The sequence below is a fragment of the Panthera pardus genome, unplaced genomic scaffold (genome assembly GCF_024362965.1).
Source record: "Panthera pardus isolate Hobbes unplaced genomic scaffold, ASM2436296v1 HiC_scaffold_2, whole genome shotgun sequence".
In the NCBI taxonomy this organism is placed as follows: domain Eukaryota; kingdom Metazoa; phylum Chordata; class Mammalia; order Carnivora; family Felidae; genus Panthera; species Panthera pardus.
Genome location: NW_026526765.1, coordinates 80,407,135 through 80,426,405, shown reverse-complemented (window position 1 = coordinate 80,426,405; position 19,271 = coordinate 80,407,135). Strand labels below are relative to the sequence as shown.

General features: G+C 42.1%; 1 protein-coding gene across 5 annotated transcripts in view; it reads right to left on the bottom strand.

The window, feature by feature from the left end:
- The window catches only part of ERAP1 (endoplasmic reticulum aminopeptidase 1), a 128,054-nt gene that overhangs the window by 45,206 nt on the left and 63,577 nt on the right, over positions 1 to 19,271 (bottom strand). For 2 of the 5 annotated variants that reach the window (XM_019428841.2, XM_019428843.2), the window contains exon 1: positions 922 to 1,028. The exons of 1 other annotated variant lie outside the window; for it this stretch is intronic. The gene's annotated coding sequence lies outside the window, so the exon portion shown is untranslated. Of the gene's footprint in view, positions 1 to 893; positions 1,160 to 19,271 lie in introns of those variants that run through there. 2 more of the 5 variants (XM_019428840.2, XM_019428842.2) reach the window with 2 other exon arrangements.

Genomic DNA, 19,271 nt, shown 5'->3' with positions numbered 1-19,271 from the left:
CAAATCTTTGGGAAAAGAAACAACACTGGCTAATTTTTTTTTTTTTCTTTAACGTTTTTGTTCTTGTTTTTGATTGTTGACCACATCCTGAGTTGAGAGCAAATTCTCTGGGCATTCACCAGAAAACTGAGCATTTCCTTCTGAACCTGGCCTGCACAAAGAACCTTCCAGAAAACGCTAAGGAAATGTCTTTTCTTCTCCTTCCGTGAAATTAACGTGCAGGTCCACCTGGCGAGTGAGGTACCCAGACAGGCAACTTTAATTTGCTCAAACAGGACAGCTTTATCTGAATACAACTCGGCTAGAGCCAGAGTGAAGGGAAGACAGTGGCTGGGAGCCAATACAAGACAAGCAGGGAAAAAACTGTTCTTGACATTTATGCACTCTGATCCTTCAACACCCCAACCCAGCAGTTAACCCAAAGCCACGTTCTTTTCTCTGGTAACTATCCCCAGGGGACCCCTCTCGGCCAAACCCGCGTCCACCCCGCCCCTTCCCTCCACTGGGCCCTACTTGGGAGCCGGGTGGACTTGGAGTTTGGCAGGAACCCAGCCGCGAGGCGGAGCACCGACGAGGCTCCCGCCTTCCAGGAAGTGGGGGGGCCGAGAGCGCGCGGAGTAGGAGTACCGGCCCTGCGCCCCCTGCCTTCTCCTGGCCCAGAAGGACCCGAGCGGGATCCGCAGGCCGCGGAGCCCGCTGCCCTCCCTGCGGACTCGGGCCCGGGCCACGCAACAACCCCGGGCCCCGCAACAACCCCCGGCCCCGCGTTCCCACGCGCCTCGCTGCCCTCCGCCCCGCGCCCTCGGGCCTCCCCGGCGGGCGCGCGGAGGTTGCTCTTCTGTAGCCCCGCAGCCCGCTCCCGGAGGGGTGTCCTGGGGTCGGGCGCGCTGTACCTGGTGGTCCGCAACCGAGCCAACTCACCCTAGCGCCGCTGCCGCCTGCCTCGCCTACCCCGGAACAGAAAGTGAAAGCGGGGCCGGGGCAGAGGCAGGCGGGCGCGAGGTGCGCAGCTGCCTGCGCTCTCCCGGCAGGCGCGGGAGAGCCCTCGGCTGAGGCGGGAGTTGCGAAAAGGGAAACCTGTGCGGAGGGACCGCCGTAACCCCGCCGGGAATTCGCAGGAGTGCTGCACCTAAGGGAAACAGAGGAGGTGCAACGCAGGGCAGATCGGGCGGGAAGGAGCACCCCTTTATGAACGCAGATCATTTTCTCTGAGTGTGTCTTTGAAGCCTCCCCCCTCCCCCGCAACAGTGGTTAGCCTTTGGCGCTCCCAGGGTTGAGCGCATTAAAAAAGGGCTGGTGTGGCCGTAGGTGACCCCGGCGGGCCTCGAGCTTGCTTGTCTACGGAGCCTGGACAGGCTCGACGCCGGTTGGACTCAACTGGTGTCCATCATCTCGTCTCTGCAAATGGACTGGGAGCTTTTGGCCCGCCTCCGAAAGAAAAATGAACTCGGAACAATTCTTTGTTGTGTGAAATGCTGAAACTTCTGGGCTTTTAATGGACAGGAGTTATGCTAGGAGATGCCTCAGAGGAAGAAGGGGTTAGATACCTCCCTGGAACTTCCCCACTACTACCAAGGGGGCTACTCGGACCCCCCCCCCCCATTTGCTGTTCCCCATATTAAAACGCTTCCTCTGCTTTTTCAAATCAAATGACCATTTTCTACGCTCCCCTTAGAATATTAAGACTGGATGAAATGTCGAAAGAAAGAAAGAGAGAGAGAGAAAGAAAGAAAGAAAGAAAGAAAGGAAGGAAAAGAAAAACCCTCTTTAAACAATCGAGGGTAAATGAAATAATAAGACAGGAAAACGCAAGCTTTCATGCTCACCAAATGCTACAAGTTGGTGAGTGGACCAATCCCTCTGAGACTTTTTTTTTTTTTTTTTTTAACTATACTCAGGCTTTCTCCTCTCGGTTTAGTCTCTTTCCCTTTGAGAATTTGGGGTACCACACTCAAACAGAATTTCTCAACCTTTGTTTCTCAATTTTTTCTTCCTTTAGAAAAATAACAGAATAGATTTTGTTCTGCATAGTGTCTCCAGTCAAGGGTATTTTGTGATACAAAATTAACATCCTGTCCCAAGCCCCAAACAAGGTGAGATCAAGGGAAGTTTTTTCATTACAATTCAACCAGAAATGGGCTTTGGGATCAGGTGATGTTTTTCATCTGCAGCTGTGGTGGCAATGTGAGCGGATAGCTATAGCCTCCAAGGCCTCCAGATGTCAGTGAGTGATCCAGTTTGCTCACATGAGAACTGTCCAGTAAACTCATGCATGCTTTGTGGATCAGGAGAGGCAAATGGAAGATCTCCCACCAGGCATTTTGAATAATAGCAGGTGTTCCCTAGGAATCTAGGAAGCCTTGTCTCATTAGGGACTGTGATCACTTCCCAATTCACCTGTTCGTTGAAAGCAACAAATAATGCCAACCTCATTTTGTGTTTTGTATGCACGTAATTAAAAAGGCAGAAAGGAAAAATAACCAAAATGACCAGTGACATTTTAAAGACTAATTTGTATGTTGTATCAGGGTTCAATCACAGAGAAGAGAATCCATTCAAGGTATTTAATTTAAAAAGGATTTGTTGCAGGCTTTTACATGAGGCACCTAATCAGTGGGAAGGCTTAAAGAACACACACTAGGAGGAGCTTCCAAGAACAAATTCCAAAACCACAATGTAGAACCTGGCCACCATTGAAACTGGTTCTCTTGTCACAACTCAGAAGCCATCTGCTAAACTGGGCAGTTGTTAGCCCAGCCGCTGGCTTCAGAATCATGTCATGATGTTACAGTCTGCCCAGCAAAATCAACCTCTCAAGCCTGGCCTCTCTTTCCACTTAAAACTCAGTTTCAAATTCTACTCTCCTGCCAGTGCTTCTGTTTGGCAGAGCCTAATGCACACCCAGAGCTCTGGAGCAAGAAGATCTGGGCAAAGAAGTATTTGCTTTCCAGATTGCAATGGAGTGAGGAATTCTGAAACAAGGTTGGAAGATGTACTGAGTAAGCCAATCACAATATTCACCACAAATATTAAACTGTATTGAAGCTGAGCAAATAAAAAAATAATTATGAGGAAGCCTCAAGTAATTTTGAATATTTTATGGACAAAAAATAATAATTGTAAAATTGATTGTAAATCTAACTTATAAGAGGCATGGAGCACTTGGAAGTATGATGTATGTTTGCCTCTGTGACAAACACTTTGCCAAGCATCAAGTGTTACACTTTGCTACCTTTGAAATGTCTCTAGGGGCTTTTCTTTCCCACTTTTGTCTGTTCAGCACCCATTCTTTTCCTCCTTCTGGTAAATTCATAGTCACATGACTCAGTCTTAGTCTAGGATGAACATAGCAACCCCATTCTCTGGCCACAGTGACTGGTCCAAGTGACCGAATCTGGCTGGGTCTGAGAACCCAGAGGGCATCCCACAGGACGAGCCAACAGAGTCCTTGTCTTCATGCAGAATAGAAATCAAATGCAAGCCAGGAGGAAGTGAGAGCAGAGTTTACTGAGGATATGGAGAGGGTATAGATACAGACAGAGCATTTTGAAGATTCAGAAAGGAAAGAAGAGTGAGTCTCGTCTTTGCTTGAGGTCTAGGGTTTTTATTGAGAATTGTGGTCTGGTGTAGGTATCCTCTCAGGCACCTAGGAACTGGTCAAAACAAGGTGGCAAGTGCTCAAGTGTCCTACACGAATCATTTACCCCCTGGAGCCAAGGGTCTTGGCGTCAAGGTGTCTGGAAAACATAAATGATGACCTCGCCTAGTCACTCCTTAGATGCTATCTATTGCGCTGGAAGACTCCAAAAAAAAAAAAAAAAAAAAAATCATTAACTCCTTGACCCTTACAAGCAGGAGATACACTGTACTTAACTATAAGGCATGTGTAAGGTGGGGGTGCAGGAAGAAAAGAAGCAGGAAAAGGAGCAAAAACAGCAGTTCTTCATGGAGTCCCTACAGTTTCCCTGTCTCACAAGGATTGGCACATGACAAAAGCCAGGACATTCAGAGGCTTTGCCCAGCATTATTCTGGCTGATGCTAGCCGAGAAGCCTCTTTTTTTTTCCCTTTTTCTTTGTGAGCCCAATGCTATAAGAATATGGCCTTAGAGTTCCTGGCCAAATTCCCACTGTGGGGCATTGCCTATGAATATGAAACCCACACAAAAGAGGGAAAGAAGAAATTAGAGGCAGAGTTTGAGAGATTCCTTTGTTGTGCAGATTTTCTGATTTCACCCTCTTGGCATGAAACTACCTCCTTCCTGAGGCTAGTTCTTCAGTTTTGTGGGCCATCCCGCATCTTTCCAATAAAGCAGCCGTTTTGAATTAAGGTTGGTTGAATTGGGTATCAGCTGCATGCAATTTTAAGACAGGAAACAAATCATAGTCTCAATTTTATAACCCACTAACTCCACTACTCACTTGAAGGAAGGTAGTGTAGTGTCTTTTGTGTTCTGTGGGAAATGTGAGATTTTTTTTTCTTTGCTTCCCATACATTGTTTGAAGTTGATTAATCCAAATTCCAATGAAGCCTAAACCTGAACTACATTTCTAATCAACCAACTTGATGTAAGTAATTTTGAGAATGTCACTCAATTTCAGATAAGCATCCTCTAAGAACAACTCCATTTTTTCAAAGACTCATTGATAAAGCTGGGACAGCACAATCGCCCAGTCTTTACTCTACGATTGCTTGCTGTGTAGTCTGGAGAGCCCCGGAAATTTCCCTGGCAATGGGAAGCAGGCAAAGGAAAAGTACTGTGACCCCAGGAAGGGAGAAGAGCCTATGGCTCCATGGGTCAGGCTTTGTAAGTTTTGGAGTGTGTATATGTGACAGAGAGAGGGGAAAAAATGGAATCAAAACTTTTCCTACCAATAACACTCACGTATTACTTGCCTTTAAGCTTCCTCAAAGGTCGGTTATACTGTAAGTTTGAATGACGAAAAACCTGCCCCAGAATCTGTCTTTTCAGACACTACAAGACCAGATCAGATCAGCATTTAGAAATATGGCATATGAGGAACACCTGGGTGGCTCAATCAGTTAAGCATCTGATTTCGGCTCAGGTCATGATCTCACAGTTTGTGAGTTCAAGCCCCATGTCCGGCTCTGCGCTGACAGCACAGAGCCTGCTTCAGATTCTGTGTCTCGTCTCTCTCTGCCCCTCCCCTGCTCGTACTCTCTCTCTCTCAAAAATAAATAAATAAACATAAAAAAAGAAATACGGCACATGAAATAATCACTCTCAAAAATGGTTTAAATTAGGGATGGGGGCACCTGGGTGACTCAGTTAAGAGTCCAACTCTTGGTTTCACCTCAGGTCACTATCTCACTGTCTTACGGAGCATTGGGCTCTGTGCTGACAGGAGCCTGCTTGGCATTCTCTCTCTCTCCTTCTTTCTCTGCCCCTCCCCTGCTTGTTCTCTCTGTCTCTGTCTCTTAAGAATAAATAAATAAACTTTAAAAAATTATAAATAAATAAGGAATGAGTGCTGAGTATTGACATCCACCTTTTTCTAAATACTGTGTGCATTCAGCACAATATTCTAATATTTTGTGAATGATATTGTTGCCTTCCATGACATCACCAAAAAACTGAGCATATAGACTTTCATTAGCTATGGATTTTATATTAACAGTTTTGACTATTTGGGGGTGACTTGAATGTCTAGAACTTGAATAGTTGGTAATTTCACTAAGATGTGAATTAGAATTATAATGAACTAATGCCAGAGAAGGAGCCACTTGACCCTTGAGTGGACCTGTCCAACCATGCAGAATCCATACCCCAATCCAATCCTGTTGTGCTCCATTCATCATCACAGGTGCAGTCAATTTCTGAAGTGATAAAAGTCTCAAAACAACAAACAGGGCACCTGGGTAACTTAGTTAGTTAAGTGTCTGACTCTTGATTTCAGCTCAGGTCATGATCTTACAGTTCGTGGGATCAAGCCCCATGTCGGGCTCTGTGCTGGCAGTGCAGGACCTGCTTGGGATTCTCTCATTCTCTCTCTTTCTCTGCCCCTCTCTTACTCTCAAAATAAATGAATAAACATTAAAAAAAATAAGCTGCATTTCTAAAATTTCATTAAGGATCTTGAAGGTGTCACAAATTTTAAAAATTCATCTTACTCCATTTTCCAAGAGAAAATATGTACTCAAATGTATTTAAAATTGGGAGTCATGCAAAAGCCTTGCAAGAGTCCTGTACAGACTTCTCTGTGGGCAGATTGAGAAGAAAAGCAGCCCTGGCCCTTTAGTCCCATGGACCCAGCTGAAACACAAGGTGAAGAAAGGGGCAGAGGGATTCCTTATCTATTACCAGGTACTGGCAGTCATGTCCTATACCTAGATGAGTACCAAAGTCAAAGCAAGAAAAAGTCAAAACTAGGAGCTCTGTGAAAACTAGGAGATGAAACATATAGTTCAGAAAGGAGATCTCAAAGCAGTAGGAAATCTGAACCTGGTAAAAGCATGAGTGTTTAAAAGGAGCACATCTCAGTAATAAAAACTGGCATATTTTGAACATTTCATGTGTGTTAAGCGCTATGAAGTGTGTCATTTAATTCTAACAACAACACTCTAGGGTATGTTCCATTTTCATTCCCATCAATAAAACTGAGGCTCTGTAAGGTAAGTAACTTGTGGGATATATGGCTAGGAAGTGACAGGAGCCAGGTTAGTGGTGGACCCAGGATGAATTCTAGAGATTATGTGCTTCTGCTTTTCACATCTCTCCTAGTGTAGGTTTACTTATGTAACATCTTAGTTTAAAAGGGATCAGTGAGGGGCACCTGGGTGGCTCAGTCAGTTAAGCATCCAACTTTGGCTCAGGTCATGATCTCGCGGTTCATGGGTTCGAGCCCTGCATCAGGTTCTGTGCTGACAGCTCAGAGCCTAGAGCCTATTTCAGATTCTGTGCTTTTCAAATCTCTCCTAGTGTAGGGTTACTTATGTAACATCTTAGTTTAAAAGGGATCAGTGAGGGGTGGATGCTTCCAAGTGTGGTTATGATCTTACCCTCAGTCTAGTCACCCAACCTATGAGCCATTCATACATTATCATCTAGGGCCTTTGTCCATTTACCCCTCAACCTTACCAGGGCCTGTCAATATTACTTCTAAAAGGTGTCTTGAATCTTTCTCTTCCTCTTCATTCCTGTTGCCTCCAGTCCTCTCACCTGTGCTTTTGTAAATATCCTCTTAACTAGTGCTTTAACTTCTAACTTCCTCTTCTTCAATCTGGTTCCTATACTGTCATCTGTCTAAACCACTATCCTAGACAAGCGTGGGGCCCAGAAATCTAAACCAGGAAGCCAGAGTTGTCAAGGAAGGGATTACGAGAACAACTACTATGATGGGGGAGGGGAGAGGAGGACAGGTACAGGAAGTGGATGAGGAGGGAAGCAGAATCAGAAAGATTGTCCAGTGAAAAGTTGGGGTCAGAAATAAAGTGCAGAGAAGGTACCATTTCAACTAGAACCAGCAGAAATCCAAGCACTGGCTCTCAAGCAGAGAGGCTATAACTAGATTCAGCCAGAAAAACAAGTTGAGAAAGTATGCCAATAGACATAATGATTTCTTATATAGGACTTTATTATGCCTGTGAGTGGGAAGAGATGGGTGCCCTTAAGAACATGCAATTATGCTCTACTATGCTATGTAACAACTTTAGCCCCCGGAAACAACACACATTTATTGCCTCACTGTTTCTGTGGGTCTGGAGTACAGGTGCAACCTATCTGAGTCCTTTGCTGGGGGTCTCACAGGGAGCGATTAAGATGACATCCAAGACTGTGGTCTCATCCAAGGCTTGACTAAGGAAGGATCCCCTTCCAAGCTCACTTCACTGTTGGTAGAATTCAGTTCCATTAGTTTATAGGACTGAGCACATCAGTTTCTTGGAGCTGTTGACTGAAGTCTGCCCTCATCTCCCAGAGACTACCTGCAGTTCTTTACCGTGTGGGGTCCCCCAGCATGGCTGTCTGCCTTCTCAAAGCCAGCTAAGGAGGGAGCAACTGAGTCGAAGTGAGCTTTACACTCTTAAATAACACAATCACATAACCGTTTACATCCCATCACCTTTTAGTTAGAAGCAAGTGGCAGGTCTTGCTCATACTCTCAGGTCGGGGGTCACACAGGGACATGGCTACCAGGAGGCAGGGGTCTGGGGGCCACCTTAGGAGTCTATCCATCACAGGTACCAAAAAAACTTGACACCACTTGTTACCTTTCCACTTTTCCTAACGTCCAATCCCGTTACCCTAATCCAGGGCCACACTATTTCTTGCCTAGATACTACAACAGCCTCCAAATTCCCCTCATTTTCATGCTTGCCTCCTTATAAGGCATTCCACAAAGCAGGCAAAATGGACAAAATGGATTAGAATCTTAGCCTCTCACTCAAGTGTGCAAAAGCAACACATTTTAAAATTTTATTTAAGGTAACAAATTCTATTCTAAGATTCCGTCCCAGCAGATTGTTGGGATATCTGATCTCAATTATTACTGCCTTCATTCCACACTTCCCCAGAGCACGACCATTGTCCCAAGGTCTTAAGCACTGTCAAAATATCCCAGGGTCGTAAGCAGCCTAGTCTTAGGTTCCTACTGGTTACCATGGAGATGCTTCCTCAGCTTCCAGTCCAGGGGATCTGCTGCCTCCAGGCAGTTCAGAGAGAGCTTCAGCCCTAGGGTCTATCCTTCCTAAAGGATCTGAGATCTTGAGATCTTGAGATCTCTGCAGGAACACTGTCAGTTAGTGATACATGTGTACCTTTGGAATGTACATACCTTCAACTTAACCTAAGCTGGGAATTTAAAAATCTCTCTTGCTATTTTCCCTTTCCTCTGCCCCCAGCTGATTCACCAAAATGTTCAGATTTTATCAACTTAGATGTTGCTTTCAAGCAAGTTCTGCCTTAGGGTATACAAATGACCCTGCAACAGGGAAATTAAACTATCTCAGTTATCTACTTGAGATAGAGGACTAAACAATATGGGGAGAAAAACACACAAATTAATACTTTAATTACTTTTCTTTTACTATCTTCCATCAGTAAATCTGCATATTCAGAGAGAAAAATCCCACCCCTTCTAACTTCCTCCAAGAGGATGGAACTCAAGTTTCTATTCTGAAGCATCTTGCCCTGGACAGGAACTCTTAAAAAATTGACACCTGCTTGTGGAGGACAAGAGTCCTGAACTCCCAAGGCAGGCAGGTGAATGTAGGCACAGGTGAATTTCTCACTCTAGCAGACCCACTTCCTAGAGACAATTCCCTTGGAAATAGTCCTTCTTGGCATTGGCTCCATCTCATGTAGGCCATTAGGCCCAGACCTATTATTTTCTGAGGGTAGTAAGCCTCAGAGGAACTTTACCTGCACCAGGTGAGACTACAAATAGAGGTCTGCCTTCCAATTTGAATCTCCAGTAATGTCACCTATTCTCGGGGCCCTTCTCTCATGAACCACCCCACATTAACTCACCCAAACTAGGACATAGCCCACATTAAGGAGGAAAGCCAGAGAGTGGCTGCTCTGTGAGTGGCTAGGGCCTTTCCCTGTTTCTTTTTACCCCTGTTAGATGAGACTCCCTAAAGTCTGTTGTCCTTTCCTCCACCCATACCTCAAGAGCCTCATTTCCCACCTTCCCCTCTGCACTTCAGCTACACTAGCCTTCTAGTTTTTCTAGTGCACTGTTCTTCTTCCAGCTTCACGACCTTACTACATGCCATTCTAGCCACCTGAATCTCCCTAGCCCCTGCTTCTCCTAACCTACTCTTATTCATCCAATTCTCAGGTGTCTCTGCTTTATCTATCTGAGAGGGCAAGAGGGCATAGGTGCCAACCATATCTACCCTTTGAGAAACCAGAGGAGTTCCACTGTCTGGTCTGTCTCTGATTTCCCAAGATCACCCTGTACCCTATCAAGTAATTAATTACTTAGCTCTGTCATTGCTAGGAGTGAGTTCCCACTTTTTAAAGAAAAAAAAATACCATGAAATATTTAAGAGATATATGACACATCTTTGACCCAGCACCCAACTAAAGCAATCAAACACTGTGAATATAGTTCAATCACTAAGGGTTCTCTCTGAGTGTCATCTACAACGAAATTTCCATTTTTCTCACAAGCCTTTGGCACTTCTATTATTGACTGTCTTGGCTTTCCCACAAGTCCCTAGCACTTCTGTTACTGGCTGTCTTGGATTTGTTTTGCTTCTAACTCTGAGCAGTACCATATCTAGTCTTCCTGTGGCTTTGGTATCCTATCCAAGTTAGTTTCTTACCATGTGCTCCTACAGTATATTAATAGACTGATTTGGTGGGTGCTGAGCAACTCTTTACTTCACAGCCAGCTCTTTGGGAATCTATGGAAGGGTTCTCCAATTCTGGAGTCCAAAATCTGGCTCAGAAATAGTCAGTGTTCCCCTACTAAGTCTCTTTCTTTCTGAAGAAATAGGACCATGGCTGGAGTTACTAAAATGGACACATCTGGGCTGGTTTCCCTTGCCTGAACAGTTGAAGTGGAGATTCAGAGGGGTGTTGAGTTCAGTCAAGCTGAGCTTAAAGCAGAATGTGGCACCAAAGTTTTCTCCTGCCCAAACCTGTTTTAAGTTCTAAATAGGAAAGATCAATGGGCCAGAATCTTCTGTACTACTGCCCATCATGGCTATGTAATTGCAGATATAATCTTGTCATCTTGCTAGAGTGAATTTAAGAATTAATATGCTGTGTTCATACCCAAAGCCTGATGTGCAAATATTTAGTCAAACTCACTTGACAACACAAATTACCTCAGAAGTTAGATTCCTCAGACATTCTACTGGCAGGCTGTTTTGGTGCCCAGGTGTCTGCCTCTGCTGTAGTTCTTGGTCAGGCCTGAACCAGGACCCAAATATCTCTTTTACTCACCTAGAAGTTTTGTCCCCATAAGTAAATTGATTCCTAATTTTCCTGCTTAAAACACCTTAATGGCTTCTCTTGACACATCCGAAGGTCTAAGAGTCTCAGTGATCAAATCCCAACTTTCCAAATCATTATACCTCTTCTCTAATATCTTTTATTTTCTTCTATATCTCTGCTCTTTGCTAGGTTTCTACCATGCTAATCTTCTTTCTACAAACATGCTGAGCAGTTTTCTGCTTCACACATGCTATTCTCTTACCCTGGAAAACTTTTCCCTCCTGGCAACCATGAGATTTCAAATTAAACACTACCTTTTCTGACTCCCTTAACAAAAGGTAGTCGCACATCCTTTATTATTTAACACAGCTATAATCAAAATTTTTTACTCCTTTTTAATGTTTTTAATGTTTACTTATTTTTGAGAGAGAGAGAGAGAGAGACAGAGCATGAGCAGGGGAGGGGCAGATGAGAGGGAAACAGAGAATCTGAAGCAGGCTCCAGGCTCCAAGCTGTCCGCACAGAGCCTGACGCAGGACCTGAACCCATGAGCCGTGAGATCATGACCTGAACTGAAGTTGGACACTTAACCAATTGAGCCACCCAGGTGCCTCTACGCCTTTGAAAAATTTTTTGCTTTCTTGATCTTTGGTCAGTCTCCTCAGCTAGCTCATAAGTTCCATGAGGCCAGAACCTATGTCTCCTTTTTACCTAAGCATAGCTTTCACTGGATCCCACAAATTTTGATAGGTTATATTTTCATTTTCATTCAGTTCAAAATACCTTTTAATTTCTTTTTTTTTATTTTTAAGATTTTTTTTTATAAGTTGATTTATTTATTTTAGAAAAAGAGCAAGAGCAAGCAGGGGAGGGACAGAGAGAGAAACAGAAATAGAGAATCCCAAGCAGGCTCCACACTGCCAGCACGGAGCCCAATGTGGGGCTCAAACTTACGGAACCGTGAGGTCATGACTTGAGCTGAAATCAAGAGTTGGACACTTACCCAACTGAGCCACCAGGCACCTCCTTCTCAATTTCTTTAAAAATTTTTTTTAAACATTTATTCATTTTTAAGAGACCAAGAGGGACAGAGTGTGAGTGGGGAAGGAGCAGAGAGAGAGAGGGAGACACAGAATCCAAAGCAGGCTCCAGGCTCTGAGCTGTCAGCACAGAGCCCTACACGGGGCTCAAACTCACAAACCATAAGATCAAGACCTGAGCCGAAATCAGATGCTTAACTGACTGAACCACCCAGGCTCCCCCCTATTTTAATTTCTTTTGAGATAACTTCTTTGACTTATGTGTTATTTAGAAGTGTGTTATTTGGTCTTCAGATACTTTAGGATTTCTGGCTATCTTTCTATTATCAATTTTTAGTTCAATCCCATTGTAGTCTGAAAGCATACTTTATATGATATTTATTCTTTTAAATTTGGTAAACCATGTTTTATGGTCCAGACTGTGGTCTTGGCAAATGTTCCATGTGAGCTGGAGAATATGTACCCTGCTACCATTAAATGAAGTATTCTATAAATGTCAATTAGACCCAGTTGATTAATGGCTATGTCCCTTTTTCACCATTGAATCCTTGGGATGTAACAGAGAACATGACCCATAGAATGTGCTCCAAAAGGTAATTGAATAAGAGGAGAAGGATCAAGCAAGAGGAAGAATGGATACAGAGATTTCACATATGACTCCCCTGATCCAAAGCTTTCAGCAGTTCACTATAATCTATACAATACATTTTAACTCTAGTGTTCTTCCCGTTCAATAGTAACATGTCCCAACCTGTTTCCTCTCTTTCTTCTGTTGTAACAAACACAATTATTTTAAGTACCACTGTAGAAAGGGTAAAAAAAAAAAAAAAAAAAAAAAAAAAAAAAAAAAAAAAACTACTGCCAAAAAAATTGTGAGATGCCATCAATTTTGGAGATGTTTAAATATGAAAAAACTTGAGTCATGGAGTTGATAAAAATCTTGTAACTAGCTACATTTCTGTCCTACCTGATGGATGGATTCATAGCTTGTTTCTCTTTGTGTCCCCAGCACCAAAGTAAATGGCATCGAATAGACACTCAATAACATTAGTTCAGATATTTGATGTGTCCCTCATTCCCCGCCACCAGGCGCCTGGCTCTCCTTCATTCCCTGGCCTCCTACCTTTTGTGCTCCAAAGCTGTTAGTGTTCCTGGCTGAGCAGAGATTTTAATTTCTTTTGAAATGCATTGTCTACATAAAAACCTGATACTTTTTCACTTTTCTCATGACTTTGCTGGAGGCTGTTGGCTACATGACAGCTAAGTATCTACGGAACTCACAGGTGTCTTCTGGAAGCTACTGTGGGAAAGTGACCTCCTCCCCTGCTCTGCCCACTCCCTCCAGGCCACTGCTTCCAGCCTGGTGACAGTTGCCAGTGAGGTTGTAGGCTCTGTGGCAAACCAGTGGGAAAGAAAATTTGGGCGGGGAGAACTTTGGGAAGCTTCAGATAAGTTGTTAATTATTCCTGTTTATTCACAGGGATGGCCTTTCTCTAAGCTTTATCTATTTTTTTTTTCTTTTTAAAAAAAAATTTTTTTTAACGTTTTATTTTTGAGACAGAGAGAGACAGAGCATGAACAGGGGAGGGGCAGAGAGAGAGGGAGACACAGAATCTGAAACAGGCTCCAGGCTCTGAGCTGTCAGCACAGAGCCCGACGCGGGGCTCGAACTCACAGACCGTGAGATCATGACCTGAGCCGAAGATGGATGCTTAACCGACCAAGCCACCCAGGCGCCCCAGCTTTATCTATTTTTAATATCTAGTTAGGGAAAACAAAAAGAAATAAGTGAAACTCAGGGATCTTCAACCTAGTCAAATAATGTAAAGGCATAATATGTAAAATATGCCTTTTACATAGGACTTTTTTTTTAAGCTTATTTATTTATTTTGAGAGAAAGAGGACAAGCTGAGGGGAAACAGAGAGAGAGGGAGAGAGAATCCCAAGCAGGCTCCTGCACTGTCCATGCAGGGCCTGACACAGGGCTTGAACTCACAAACTATGACATCATGACCTGACCCAAAATCAAGAGTAGGATACTTAATCGACTGAGCCACCCAGGTGCCCCTAAAACTTTTTAAAAAGAATGATCCACAATGGGTATATTGGTGGCATGAAAGTAGCCTCTTGGTTCAGCCAGCCTGGTGTTTTATTTTGTTTGTTTGTTTGTTTGTTTTAAACATGTGTGAATTGGCTATGCATTCTCTAGTTGGCCAGCACATCATTTCCTAACCATTTTACTGCGGTAGATTCATACACTGTATTCCTATTACCCACTGGACCCTTCAAAGTATCTGAATTTTTGACCCCTGCCTTGAAGGTGTGGTTTTTCTTCTCCAGAAGGACCTCTACCTCACCATGTCCCCTTCATTTTCTTACCTTCATTTTAAGATTAATTGGACATTAGAGATGGGTCAGGTTCTCTAACTGTAAGGAAAACTATTCCCTGAAGATGAAAGAAACTGGTTATAGAAATGTTTATTAGATATATTTATTGGTGCAGAGTATAGCTATAAAAATAATCCCTGTTTGGTTTTTTTTTTTTTTTTTTTTTTTACCACACTCAAATACCCATGATATTTATGAGGCAGTATTGAGAAGGAAGGGGATGGATGGAATTAACAAATAGTGCTAAAACGTTAACATTTAGTATATTATTAACAATTCTGGGATCTGAGACCTGCCTTGTAACCCCAGCTCTTGTTCACATCTTTCCAAACACATATTCCCTGTGTTCTGGCGTGGGTTTAGTCTAGCACAGGCAGAGGAGGGTAGAGGCGGATAAAAGTGCAGACCCTTGGAGAAGTTCTAGTGAGCCCTTTAATTCATGACCACAAGGGACACATGGTCTTTTATCTCCCTTCTATCTCCCTTTTTAAGTCAGTTGGAGGTGGAAGACACTTGAGTAAGAAGTTAAAAATAACACTGAAATATTTCCCTCTGTTTATGAAGCAAAAATACAAACATGTTTTCTGGAATTGGGTGCTTTTAATCTTAAAGTAGTAATAGTAGTTCCCATTTTACTTTTCCCCTCCACTTCACCTTTCCCCTGACTTCTACCCATGGCATGCCACTCACCTCCCTGAAAAAAAGAAAGTTCCCAAATGCAGATTTGAAGAACACAGAGACCCCTGTATGGGCTGAAACCCCATGAGTATAATAGAAGAGTAGTGAGTCCTGAGACAGTGACCATTATTTTTCCTACTGGGCCAATTTAAAGTCAAATTTATTACGTTTCATAATTATTTTCCAAGTAAGACTTTTTAATTCACAGACTAACCTATTTAAAGCTATTAGGGGCACCTGAATGACTCACTCAGTTAAGCCTCTTGATTTCAGCTCAGGTCATAACCTCGTGGTTCATGAGTTCTAGCCCTGCAGAGGGCTCTGAGCTGACAGCATGGAGTCTGCTTGGGATGCTCTCTCTCCTTTTACTCTGTCCTTCTCCCCACTTGTGATCTCTCTCTCTCTCTCTCTCTCTCTCAAAAATAAATACACATTTTTCAAAAATTACAAAAAAAGCTAGAGTGATAGGTTAGGCCTATTAGAAATGAACCACACTCATCTTATAAATTATTTAAAATTTTAAACCTGCTATTTTCCTGGAATTTATATAAAAGTAAACATTTTCAAAAAAAAAAAAAGTAAACATTTTCTACTAAGCACAAAAAGAACAGAACCACTGAAAATGTAGACACCATCTCTGCTGTGTTTTGTAGTATCTAACCCCAATTACTTCTTATTTTCTATTACAGAGTCAAGCCTTTAATTGATAGGTCTTCTTCACTGTGGAGATATAATTAACATATAAATTTGTGTAGGTTTAAGATGTGCAACATGATGATTTGTTACACTTACAGATTGCATATTGCCATGGTACCACTAGCTAACACCTCCATCATGTCATGTAATTATCATTTCTTTTTTTTTGTGGTAAGAACATTTAAGATTAGTAGTCTCTTAGCAACTTTCAAGTATCTAATATGGTAATGCCAACTATAATCATTATGCTGTGTACTAGATCCCCAGAACTTATTCATCTTGGAGCTACAAATTTGTGTATGTTGGCCAGCATGTACCCAGTTTCTACATCCCCAGCCCCTGGTAACCGCCATTCTACTCTCTGTATCTACAGGTTCTTTCTTTTTTTTTTTTTTTTTTTTTAGATTCCACATATAAGTGATATCATACAGTATTTGTCTTTCTCTCTGACTTATCTCATTTAACATACTGCCCTTGAAGTCCATCCATATGATCACAAATGGCCTTTCCTTCTTCCTCGTGGCTGAATATTCCATTATGTGTATATACCACAACTTTTTTAGCCATTCATCCATTGACAGATACTTAGATTGTTTCCATATCTTGGCTATTGTTAATAATGCTGAAATACACATAAAGTGCAGATATCTTTCCAATATCCTGTTTTCATTTTCTTTGGATATATACCCAGAGGTGGGAATGCTGGATTGTATAGTAGTTCTATATTTAATATTTTAAGGAAATTTTATACTGTTTTCTCTAGTGGCTGTACCAATTTATATTCCCACCAACAGTGCACAAGGGTTCCCTTTTTTTTCATATCCTCATCAACACTTGGCTTTAAGATGTCAGCCATTCTAACAGCTATGAGGTGATATCTCGTGATTTTGATCTGCACTTCCCTGATGATTAGTGATGTGAGCATCTTTTCATGTACCTGTTGGCCATCTGTACGCCTTCTTTCAGTCCCTCTGCTCATTTTTGAATCAAGTTTTGTTGTTGCTGTTTTTGTTGTTGAGTTGAATGAGTTCTTTATATATTTTGGATATTAACCGCTTATCATATACATGTATTGCAAATATTTTCTCCATTCTGTACCTTGCCTTTTCATTTTAGTAATATCTTTTGTTCTGCAGGAGCTTTTTATTTTGACGTAGCCCTGCTTATTGATTTTTGCTTTTGTTGTTGTGCTTTTGGTGTCATATGCAAAAAATCATTGACAAGACCCAATCAATGAGCTTTTTCCCTATGTTTTCTTCTGGGGGTTTTATGGTTTCCAGTCTTATGCTTATGCTTAAGTCTTTAATCTATTTAATCTATTTCTTTAATTTAATTTTTGTGAGTGGGGTAAGATGGGAGCCCAAATTCATTTTTCTGCATCTGATCATCCGGTTTTCCCAGCATGATTTATTAAAGAGACTATCCTTTCCCCATTGAGCATTCTTGGCTTCCTTGTCAATTATTAGCTGACTGATTATGCAGGGGTTTATTTCTCGGCTCTTGATTCTGTTTCATTGATGTGTCTATTTTTGTGCCAGCACTATACTGTTTGAATTACTATAGCTTTATAATATAGTTTGAAATCAGGAAGTGTAATTCTCCTTTTTTGCTCTCTTTTTGTTCTCCTTTTTTAGGATTGCTTCAGCTACTTCGGATCTTTTGTGGTTCCATACAAATTTTAGGAAATTTTTTTCTATTTCTGGGAAAATGCTATCAAAATTTTGATAAGGATTGTGTTGAAACTATAGATGGTTTTGCATGGTATGGACATTCTAATAATATTAAGATAATGGGTATCTTTCCATTTGTTTGTGTCTGCTTCAGTTTGTTTGTACTTTCATCAAAATTTTATAGTTTTCAGTTTACAAATCTTTCACTTTGGTTAAATTTTCTCCTAAGCATTTTATTTCTTTTGATACTATTACAAATGGAATTTTTTAAAAATTTCTTTTTCAGATATTTAGCTTGCCTGATTGCTCTAGCTAGGACATGCAGTACTGTATTGAATAAGAGTGGTGAGAGAGGACACCTTTGTATTGTTTCTGATCTTAAAGGAAAAGCTTTTAACCTTCCATTGTTGAGTATAATGTGAGTGTGTTATATATGCCCTTTATTATGTTGAAGTATATCCTTATATATCCAGTTTGTTGAGGGTTTTTCATAATGAAAGGAGATGGGAGGTGGTAGGACCACTCAGAGCTGGCGGGACAACCTGGCAAGTCCACCAACTTCTTGCTGTTTGCTAACATGATGTGTGTTGATCTGTCCTGAGGTTTGCAACTTGTTGTACAAGCTCAGACCTGTGACTGAGCCCCCGTGGGCTACTCCAAGGAACAAATCAAAGCACACCTGGTGGAGGGTACAAAATATTACTACGAGTAGGGTAATAAAATAACCAAAGTCACAACAACAGAGAGCAAGTAACAATCCCCGAAAAACAGCTCCTGAAGGGCCAGGCCCTGGAAAGTGTATGACCCTCCTTTAATATGGCAGTGTTTGCAGGTGCAGAGCACACAAGCTTTTAAAACACATAAGGGGGGCGCCTGGGTGGCGCAGTCGGTTAAGCGTCGGACTTCAGCCAGGTCACCATCTCGCGGTCCGTGAGTTCGAGCCCCGCGTCAGGCTCTGGGCTGATGGCTCGGAGCCTGGAGCCTGTTTCCGATTCTGTGTCTCCCTCTCTGTCTGCCCCTCCCCCGTTCATGCTCTGTCTCTCTCTGTCCCAAAAATAAATAAAAAACGTTGAAAAAAAAATTAAAAAAAAAAAAAAAAAACACATAAGGGACAGAAAACTAGCCAAAATTATGAAATGGAAGAATTCTCCTCAAAAGAAACTCCAGGAAGTAGCGACAGCTAATGATCAAAAACAATTTAAGCAATATAACTGAACAAGAATTTAGAATAATAGTCATAAAATTAATTTCTGGGCTTGAAAAAAGCATAGAGAACAGCAGAGAATCTATTGCTACAGAGATCTAGAGACTAAAAATAGTCGTGAAGCACTAAAAAATGCTATAAATGAGGTGTAAAATAAAATGGAGGCAGCCATAGCACGGATTGAAGAGGCAGAGGAGAGAATAGGTGAATTAGAAGATAAAATTATGGAAAAAGAGGAAGCTGAGGAAAAGATAAAAAAAGCCAGAAGTATGAGGGGAGAATTACTAGAACTAAGTGATGCAATCAAACGGAACAATATCCATATCATAGGAATTCCAGAAGAAGAAGAGAGAGAGAAAGCAGCTGAAGGTGTACTTGAACAAATCATAGATGAGAACTTCCCTGATCTAGGGAAGGAAACACGCATTGAAATCCAGGAGGCACAGAGAACTTCCTTCAGGTGTACCTTGAATTGATCTTCTGCACGACATATCATAGTGAAACTGGCAAAACACAAGGATAAAGAGAGAATTCAGAAAGCAGCTAGGGATAAACACGCTCTAACATATAAAGGGAGACCAATAAGACTAGTGACAGACCTATCTACTGAAACTTGGCAGGCCAGAAAGGAGTGGCAGGAAATCTTGAATGCGATGAACAGAAAAAATATGCAGCCAAGAATCCTTTATC